The following is a 10,448-nucleotide window of genomic DNA, read 5'->3' on the forward strand; positions in this document are numbered from 1 at the left end:
GAAAAGAATGTCAGTCAAGAACACTATGGTTTAAGAGAGAGGCAGGTCCAGGGCCAAAGCAGCACTTAGCTACACTGGAGCTCCCGATTTTGAGGCAAGGGACTTAATACTGGACTGTCTATCTGTGAAGAGGCAGCAGTAATACTGGGAAACCGAGGTACTCGATCTCAGCTTCAAATCTGGGTTACAGGATGTACGCCATACTTAAATATTCTCACTCCCCACAAACCCTCACGGTGTCTCACTATGTAGCCCTGGCTGGCCTCAAACTCATAGGCCCAACGGCCTCTGCCTCCGGAATGTTGGGGTTAATGGAGTCCACCACCACACCTGGTACAGTAAATATTCTTGATCAGCAAGAAACAGGCTAGTAAAAATAAAACCGGGTGTTGTTGGTGGTGCAGGACTTTAATCACAGCACTAGGGAGGCAGAGGCAGGAAGATCTCTCTGAGTTGGAGGCCAGCAAGTTCTAGGACAACCAAGGCTACACAGAGAAACCCTGTCTTGAAAAAAACAAAAGAAAGAAAGAAAGAAAGAAGAATTTGGTAAGGACCACTTCCAGCACCCCCCACCTCCAAACTATTCCAACATAGCCATTCTCACAAGAGAGATGGCTTGTGCTCTCCTCAACTCCTGGCTCACCCTGCCTCAGACCTGAGCCTTTCTGACACCCACTGACCCCTGAGCCCTGCCTCCGACATGTTCTGCCATTGAATTTTCTTCTCAGCTTGCTCTCTGGTTTCCCATTGATTCACCGAGCCTGTTCCTGATAATTGACTTTCCAGCACCGTCCTTTGTAATTGACTCTCTTGGTCTTCTGTAGTTCTTTGAAGTAATCACAGTGTGATTAATTAATGCCCTGTACAATCGTGTGCTAATTATCTGCATTACCCACCGACTGTCTTATCAACTACATAAGGATGAGAACTCATTTCTTTCCTATTTCTTCATGCTTGGTACTTAATAAATATGTGTCGAAATAATAGGAACAACCACCTGGTTTTGCTTCTAAGATTATGTTCCCAAGGGCAGGGACTGTTTCTGTGTGGGGGCGGGGAGGTGTATGTGCAGAGATGTGTGTACATGTTCATGTGTGCGTTAAGTTTCAAACCTGGGACAAGGCACTGAGGGAGTCCAATAGGAAAGACAAGGCTGCCTGCCATACTGCAAACAGAATCAGCTATCTGTGATGCACCTGCCTCTGCCTCCCTTTCTGCTGGGATTAAAGGGCTGCGACACTGCCTAACTAACCAGGACTTCTTAAATGGACTACTATAATTCACATGCTTTGTCACATGCAGCCAGGAAAGAGGAGACACCTGCAAATCTAGCCTTGTTTAAAACACTGACAGCGGGCCCCAGTGTTATAAGCAGGCAGAAACCCGCTGGGCACACCCTGGATTAGAACGCAGTGAGCAAGCAGCACAGGAGAACATTCCTGCAGCCACGTGTGTGTAATGCAAAGCCAATCTCCTGTCCATCAAACATCAGACCAGGGGCACTGCTGGCCTTCACTCAGAAGTCAGAGGGCTTTTCGGGATGGCTTTGATGGCCAAGGTCTTGTAAAGACACCCTGGAAGATGGAACCTTCTCTTTGCTCCAGGCAGATCTCTGCCAGAGCAAACAGTTAACCTTAGATGTGAGAGGAGTTCACCCTTCAGAGTTGAAAGCTGTTGAAGAATAAAAGTCATGACATGTGATTGCTTGGGGGTCCTCACCTAAAATTTCAGACAGAAGCATTGCGAAGTTGGGGGGGGCTCTGTAATCGCCCCCTTTCATAGGCACTGTAGGAGGGGCAGGGACACCCTTTCTTGCCTTTGTTTGGATTTCCTTTTAATCAGCTTTAACTAGAGACAAGGGTTGACCGGCTTCTACATTTGTCCGTTGTCCCTGTGACTCCTTTTTTCATTTGTTCTTCGTGTGTACTCGGAGTGTCCCAGTTCTGACTTTGATCCTGCCTCCTGGGGTCCTCACACGTGCTTGTTCAGCCTGCTGGACCAGGAACTGAGGGGAGTCCCTCAGAAAGGCGAGGCTGCCATGCTGCAAAGCAGAAATCAGCTGGCTGTGCAGCCCCACAGAGCCTGAAGACCCCGCTGTGAGGTTCCTGTCACATGCTCAATCATTCCACAAATGCTTACTGAACATTCACTAAGCACCATGCGTTCGGGAGAGATGCTGGGATCTGGAAGTGGACAGGGCAGAAAAAAAAAAAAAAAAAAAAAAAAAAACCCAAGCTATGACGATACATACGTGCAGAGACATAAATGTGGACACATGTCACAGGAGAGAGTGAGAAGAGTCGTGGGAAAGATAAACCGGAGATGGAGAATGTCCCAAGTGACTGAACACCAGCCAGAGTCCTACCCTTCCTTTTGATCTTGTCCTTCTGTGCAAACAGGAAGCTTACAGGTGCCCAGGAGCAGTGTTCTCGGCAGGCCCTGTGTTTCTACACTTGAACTTCGCCAAAAGACTGAGAAGCAATTAACTGTCTACCTGATAATCTTCCTCCAATGACCCTAAGCTGAGCCCTGGGAGCCAGCCATGCTCTGATCTGTTTTCTTCTCCTTGGCTTCTTGCAGAGCCTGTTCTTTGGGAGCCTGTATATATGTCTCCTGGTCTCAGCAGTGTAGCCATCACACATGCTTAATGCTGACCCATCACTTTTTCTAATTCCGTGCTTGCATTATTAATAGACACTTGGACTTCCTTCGTGGTATCTCTGAGGCTGGGCATGTGCTATGGGAATTACTTGACTCCGTGAAAGTGAATCAGACACTTCAAACCTCAGTTTTCTTGTCTATAAAATGGGTCTGTCAGTATGCCTGGCCCAAATGGCTGTTAGGATCCTATGATATAACAGAACTGGTTTGCAGAGCCTTATGGGTGCTGAGTCAGTAGGCACAGTGGGCTTGTGAGGGCCTGAGATGAGGGCAGCATGCCCCTCAGGTGGTGCACCCTGATTGTCTCTTCCCTGCCCTGTGTCAGCCTCCCCTCCCCACGCTGACAGGCTGTCCCTCTCTGCTCCCCTTTCATCACAAAGCTTAACTCCTTGGAATCTTTGCCTCTGGCCACTTCACGAAAATGCTTTGACTGATCTGAGCTCTCCCCCTTCTCCTTTTCTCATCTGCCTCAGCCTCTCACAAGTAGCCTGTTCAAAGAGAAGAGGGGTCTCACTTGTCAGTCAAGACTGGAGAAGGCTGAGCAAGGGCTTGCAAGGCCCTTCAGTTTTAATGCCTGGCTTTGACAGACACTGTCTTACAGTCTCAGAGAACAAGTAGCCATTTTGGAACTCCCAGAAACCTTAGCACTTGGTGTCAGAGAAGCTGGGAGAGCAGTTCATCCAGGGGACTCCTTTGAACAGAGAATGTCCGACCCTCTTTGACCAGCTCTGCTTCTGCTGAAACCAGAACCCATGTTTTTTTTTTTTTTTTTTTCCCAGCATGGAAGCTTGGGGAATGTTGGAATGACAAGTGACACGGAAAGCCTCTCCCTAATACCTGCCTCTGTACTTCCTGGACATTCAGACATTGGGTCACCTGTCTCTCCCACAGACTTTCAGATCTAAAGTCTTATCAGGGGTAAAGCAGTAAGTTACAGACCCAAAACTCACTGCTTTGTTTTTGTTTTTGTTTTTTGTTTTTTGGGGTTTTTTTTTTTTTTTTTTTTTTTTTTTTTTTTTTGGTTTTTTTTTTTTTTTTTTTTTTTTGGTTACATCAGGAAGAGTATAATGTATGTGCGTATACTGTCACTCTCTTCAGACACACCAGAAGACGGAGGGCATTGGATCCCATTACAGATGGTTGTGAGCCACCATATGGTTGCTGGGATTGAATTCAGGACCTATGGAAGAGCAGTCAGTGCTCTTAACCTCTAAGCCATCTCTTATGGAGGAGTATAATGACTTGGGTGTTTGGTCAACGAGCCAGCAAGCTATGATTCTTCTGCTTTGGGCAGTGCTAGATCAAGTTCAGTTATGTCCAACTCACTTGGGACCATCCCACTGTGTCCTCAGGCTATCTGCTGGTTCATCTTTCAGGCATAAGCAGTCGGAGGTCTATTCTTAGACAATCCTAGTGTGCACTGTTGTCAGGGCCTGGGCTTTGTGTCCCACCATGTCTCCTGAGTTGCATTCAGTGCCAAGCTGGGCCCAAGGCAAGTTATTAAGCAATGTTTTCAAATAAGGGTCATGAGAACATCAGAGGAAGGTAGTAGGCTCACACCTGGAGGACCCAGATTCAGAAGGCCCTCCTGGGAGGGCAACGTTCCAGCAACCTTGCAATAAATAGGCTAGCATACTCCATGCTCTCTCTACACGGCTCTTACCTCATTGTCCTCTCAGAGCTTCTAGAATCAGTGTGCATGGGACAGAAGGGGATGTAGCTCATCCCGCTCTCTTGTGTCCCACCTTGTTCCCTTGAGACAGAGTCTCTCTCTCTGAACCTGGAGCTAGACTGGTGGTCAGCAAGCCCCAGAGATCCTCCTGTCTCTGCCCTCCCTCCCCAGTGGTAGCTGACTGGGGTGATAATGCCAGTGGCCAAGTGCCCAGTCCTTTTTTAACCTGGGTTTTAGGAATTTGTACTCAAGGCCTCACACTTACACCACGGACACTCTTGCACACACAGCGTTCACCCTAGTCCAACAAACCAGAAGCAACAATATGTTCCAGGAACCCACCCAGAGAAAGCCATTCTTTTTAATGAAATATGTGGCACACTTCATGTTACACTGAGTTTCTACATCTGGGTTCTTCCATGGGTTAGACAAAAAGATAGAAAGGCTTCCCCCCCCCCCCCCCAAGGACCTAAACTCACCTTTCTGTCTAGAGGCCCAGGAACTCAGAGTAGAAAAAGTAGGCACAAGTTTGCACCCAGCCCTGCCTTTGCTCAATGGTCAAGTTATATCATTTGAAGTACAAATCTCTCCAAATACCCGGAGTTACAGGTCGGCAAGGCTTGTCTGTGGGGAGTTGAGGATCAGGTCTGATGATCTCAGATCTGCAACCATCTACGGTTGATTAAAGTGCTCTAATGGAGCTAGAAATACCAAGTTGGGGACCATCTGATTTAAAGAGCAAATGCAGAGGCTGAAGGACGACGAACTATAGAGTCTTGTGCAGCCTGGCCAAAACTCAGGAACGCTTGGTGTGAGAGCGGCCAGAGGCACCAGATTCCGTCTGTATTCTGGTTTCTACGAACATCAGCAAAACTGGAAGGAACAGGGTTCCCCAGATTGAACCCATGGAGATCAAACATCCCCTAGACACCCCCCTCCTCTTCCCACAGAACCCTCAGGAAGGTCCATAGGCTCTTTTGTGGCTGGCTGGGAGCGCCCAGGTCCTGGAGTGACAGTGAACGTAGTAGACAGCATGCATAGGTTTAACTGGCTGGGCGGCACTGAGGGCTTAGTCAGTCTTTCCTGTGTCCACAGGGCTATAAACACTCCCAGGAGAGAGTGCTTGCTCCTCTCCTGTGAACTAGGGGAGAGTCTGTCCCTCAGGGGCTATTCCTCAGATTACTGTCTGAACAAGTCCTGTGTTATCAGCCTCACGGGAGGTCAAGAGGTCAAGCCTCGCACCAGGGCGCAGCTGCAGCCAGTGTCTTAAAAAGCATGTAAGCATCTTGACTAGGGCAGCTCAGGGTCACACTTGGGGGGTGGGGGGTTCCAGCCTCAGATTTGGGAGGCTGTCCTTGCAACCCTACAGAAATCCCCCAAGTGTCACTCTGTTCACAGGACACCCTGCCTCCCAGGCTTTCGGGCACCGGAGTAACAAGTAAATTGACTTTCATCCTGACCTAGACTGGAGGTGGGGCTGGGGGAATTCTTTGGGGCCTGGACTACTGAAAGGGGTGGTCTGTGGCTTCGTGAGGCTCCTAGGTTAGCAGAACATCACCAAGTCTGTCCTTTAAAACACAGCCGAGCCAGTCATTTCTCTAAATTCAAAAACAAAATAGAGCCCGAGGGTGGAGAGACCTGATGAAGCAAAAACAATCCAGTCATAGGCACGACTTTAAATCTTTAAATCAGATGGGCTCCAATCCCAGTCACCAGGGCTGTGATAGCCGCTCTCCCCAGGCAGGAGGCAGGGGCCTCTCAGTAGATTAGGATATCAGGGAAGAAACTGCAGTATGGCAAAGCCAAACTTCATCTCTCCGTCAACGCTGAAGCCTTGGAGATGGCTGGCTATGCAAACTCCAAATCTGCCTGCTGAGTGAACTCACAAGACGAAACAGGAGCAGTAAGGGTTTGTACAGTTTTGGCTCTCTCTCAAGACCAGAGGAGACAGAGACTGTAACTTCAAGCGAACAAGAGCTCACTGGCTGCCTTGCTGGAGGTGCAAAGAACAGAAGCAAGAGGCTCTTTGAACCTTTCAGCTCCTCACATATGCAAATGAAGCCTGCAGGACAACTCAGCCCAGACCTCCCGGTGAACTTCGGGAGTCCAGGTGCTGCTGAGCCTGAAGGAGATGGAAGGTGTTTCTCAGAGGAAGCGGTGTTAGTAGTATCCCTGGTCACTGTGGCTGGAAGGAAAGACAAAGTGCATCCCCAACACAGGGGACTGTCTTAGCAATGCTCTTGGGTACGGGAAGCTGAGGCAAAGTCCAAGGAAGAGAGGACTAGACGAGAGGAGGCTGGAGAGGCAAGGGAGAAACCAATCAGAGAGTCTAAGACCACAGTCTGGAGAGTTTAGGTGTGGTTTCAGAGTTGAGTGGGCTGCTGCGGGGAGGAAGCAGGGGGGTCTGGATGGGAATATAGGGGGAAATGTACTGAGGAGGCCAGGCTGGTGCAACGAGCTGGGTGAGAGACAATGAGGACAGGGCGGGGGCAGCTGCCTTCTAAGATGAAGAGTCTGACTTAATGGAGTGTGTGGGAGAGATGGCACTTGTGACATTTTCTGCTAGCCGCCCTTCCCTTCAAGACCATCGTGAAAACTGGGTGCAGTACAGTGGCTCACACCTCTAATTCTGACACTTGAGAAGCCGAGGCACAAGGATCGCCATGAGATCCAGGGCAGCCTGGACAAAGTGAACCCAGTCTCAAAAACAAAACAAGAAACAAACCCACAAAAACAAACAAACAAACAAACAAAAATAGACAAGTCTCCTTAAGGGAAGGTAAGTTTAGAAAGAGCTTCTGTAACCCCTGAGGCTGTAGGTTAAGGACAGGCTCTCCAGCAGGCTACAGGAGTGGTTCATTTTATCTTCATTTGATCCACCTCGGCTCCTAGAGGCTCACCTTACAGACACCTGTTCCACACCCAGGCGATACTACAGTAACAAATCTGTAATTAGTCACTTGACCTGTGGCATAAACACCATGTCCGAGGTCCTAGCATTGCACCAGGTTCATCTTTCCGACAGCTCAAATCAGCGCTTAGTAAATCCACTCCTTGATCTTCAGCCTGCAAGCTGCTTCGGGTCATGGCCTTGCACAACATCAGGGTGTGAGGATCGTGAAGTTAGATTACTTTAGGTTTCTGGACTGGCCATGCACTTCAGTCTCTGAGCCTCAGTTTCCCCTTACTTTTAAGCTGAGTTGTAGTGAAGGTCTACTGAGATATTACAGGTAAAGAAGAGGGCCAAGAGCATGGCCCAGCATGCTCAGCACGAGATGCTCATTGCCATGGTAACCCCATTTTCCTTTCCCCATTAGGTTCCCACAGCTTCTTTCAAGCCTCTGCACTTGCAGGTTTCTCTTTCACACCACTCCCTCTGGGGAGGATGTCTCTTTTTCTCTTCAGTTCAGACTCTGCCTCATCCAGAATCTGGAATGTTCCACCCTGTTCCACCCTCAGTCCCTAGCATTAGTGTGTCCCAGCCTAACATCTCTAGGGAATAAAACGTAGAACTGTGGGGGCCTTAAAATACACCAATTAATTCACACATCCCAGTGCCTAGAGCTGTATTTAGTGTTAGTCTCTGTCTATGTTGATCTCTGAGACAGGGTCTACATATGTAGCCCAGGCTGAACTCAAATGCATGATCTTCACACCTCAGCCTCTGAAGTAAGTAGGGTTGCAGGTGGCTTGGTACTAGATTCTTCTGTAATTTTTTTTTTTTTTGGTTGTTCATAAAGCACAATTCTGCCTCCTAGATGTAGCATCCTTTGGGAGACCGATTTATTTTAAAATAAATCATTACTGACTTATTTTGTAGTTTGTATGTTCTTCTGGTGAATTCCACAAGGATGGAATACAGAGAAACCTAATAAGTAAGGCTTACCTGTAATCCTAGTGCTTTGGCGACACAGGCAATAGTGCTTTGGCGACACAGGCAGGAGGGTCAGAAGTTCAAGGCCAGCTTTAGCTTCATAAGAGCTCAAAGACATCCTAGGCCACAAGAGTCAACGCCTTATTTTATTTTTTTAAAGGTGGCGGGAATGGGATAGAGCAATAGCCTAGCAGTTAGAGCACCTGCTGCTCTTGCAGCGGACCTGGGTTTGGTTCCTAGTACCCACATTGGGTCACTCATAGTAGCTCCAGGGGCTGGCCTGATGGCCTCCGAGGGCATCTGCATGTACTTGGTATACATTCATATACTAGACTGTCATAAAATAAAGTGGGGTGAGAAAATTCTGAGAGGCAGAAACAGGAATCGCCATGTGGGATTTTCGTCCTTTCTACCCTGAGTTGATAGTAAATGTTGGGTTAACTAAAGATAAAATAAAATAAAACATTTTTTTAAAAGCTATCCTATGGAAGCTACCCAGCGATCACAGGAAGTGGCTGTAACTCAGGTCTTTTCAGGGCAGTGAAGCTTGGTGGTTGAGATCACACCCACAGCTAAGAGTATGCCAGCTGCCACCCACAGTCAGCTTTGTTTGAGAACTATTCTCTTGAGTTGATGGTTAGGTCTATTTACAGGTCTGGATTGGAAAAGTTTAGCTAACTGAGGAACACACACAGAGCAAAAGGCCAATCAGAAAATGTCCATTTCTTGGTCTACTGGAATGACTTATATAACCTCCAATATCTATAGGCCTGTCCCTGGGCCAAAGCAGGAGGTCTATAAATACTTGGTAAGCTGGGCATTTCTATAATCCCACCTACTTGGGAGGCTGCGGCAGGGGATCACTTTAATTCAGAAATTTAAGGTTGGTCCAGACAACATAGTGAGAACCTGTCTCAAAAAGGGATATGGCTCAATTGGTAGTGTGATTCTCTCGCCTTCAAACAAGGTCCCAGGTTCAGTTCCCAGCAGTAAATAAACCAGGCCCTGGATTGCGTCCTTGGAACTGCAAAACGCTACAGAGGCAGAAGGAAGAGGATCAGAAGTTACGGGTTATCCTCTGCTATACAACGAGACGAGACGGAGGTGAGCCTGAGCTATATGAGACCCCGCCTTAGAGAAAAAAAAAATCAATAATAAGTAAACAATAAAGGAGTGAGTTTTAAAACCTCAGACTGGCCCCTGGATACTGTGGTATTTATCACAGAGACTTTGACATTTTCTCTGTGATGATGCTAGTCAACTGTATGTTTGTTTGTTTTTTATCACTGCTGATTTTGTAACAATGTTTTGATATTTTAAAATTGTGTGTGTGTCTGTGTATGTGTGTGGGTGGGTGCGTGTGGGTGCACACGTATATATGGGTGGAGGCCAGAGGTCCACCCCAGGTGCTGTTCCTTAGGTACCATTGGCCTAGTTTTTTGAGACAGGGCCTAGAGCTTTCCAATTGGGCTAGGCCGGCCGGCCAGACAGCAAGCCCTAGGGTTGCACCTGTCTCTACCTCTCCAGTACTGACTTTTTCTTTTCTTCCTTTATCTTTTTTCCCCCATGGGCTCTGAGGAATCAAACTTGTAGGGCAAGCACCTTACTGTCTGGGGTATCTATCCCCCTCCCCCCAAACTCCGAGACAGTAAAGTTTTCTTGACTCAGCCTATCATGTGGTGTGGAGGAGGCTCTGTAAAATATTCTAATATCTGGAGTGATCCTTCCACATGGGAAGATTGGGAACAATTGCTCTGACACTTGTCCAGCCACTCCCAGAGGAACTGTACAGAGCTGCCCTGGCTGGGCTCCAGTGTGAGTCACGGCGCTCACAGTTGCCTCTTCTAATTTCAGGCATTCAGAAAAAGCGTCTGCCGTGCCCCCTCCAGAGCCAATCCACAAGCAACACAGTTTCTATTACATGTGCCATCCCTTGCCCGGTCGTCTGGCCCAGATTCCATACTTTCCAGTATAAACACTCTTTCATTGCTTAAAGCCCAGATTTGGGGGTGGGGGGGTGGGGAACAACCACAATTAGAAAGGGATCCAAAACTAACTTGATTCTTGACCAGTTGCCTCAAGTTTGAGGGACAGAGGAAGAGTCAAATAATAGAGAAAGAAGCACCTGCTTCAGGAGGTGCTCACATTTCTCTGGAAGTATGCTTTTCTACTCAAATTTCCAGGAGAATAGTTAATGTAACCCCCCTCCCCCTTTAAAAAATTTTTGGCTTTTTGAAACAA

This window comes from Arvicanthis niloticus, chromosome 2 (genome assembly GCF_011762505.2).
Source record: "Arvicanthis niloticus isolate mArvNil1 chromosome 2, mArvNil1.pat.X, whole genome shotgun sequence".
NCBI classification, from domain to species: Eukaryota; Metazoa; Chordata; class Mammalia; order Rodentia; family Muridae; genus Arvicanthis; species Arvicanthis niloticus.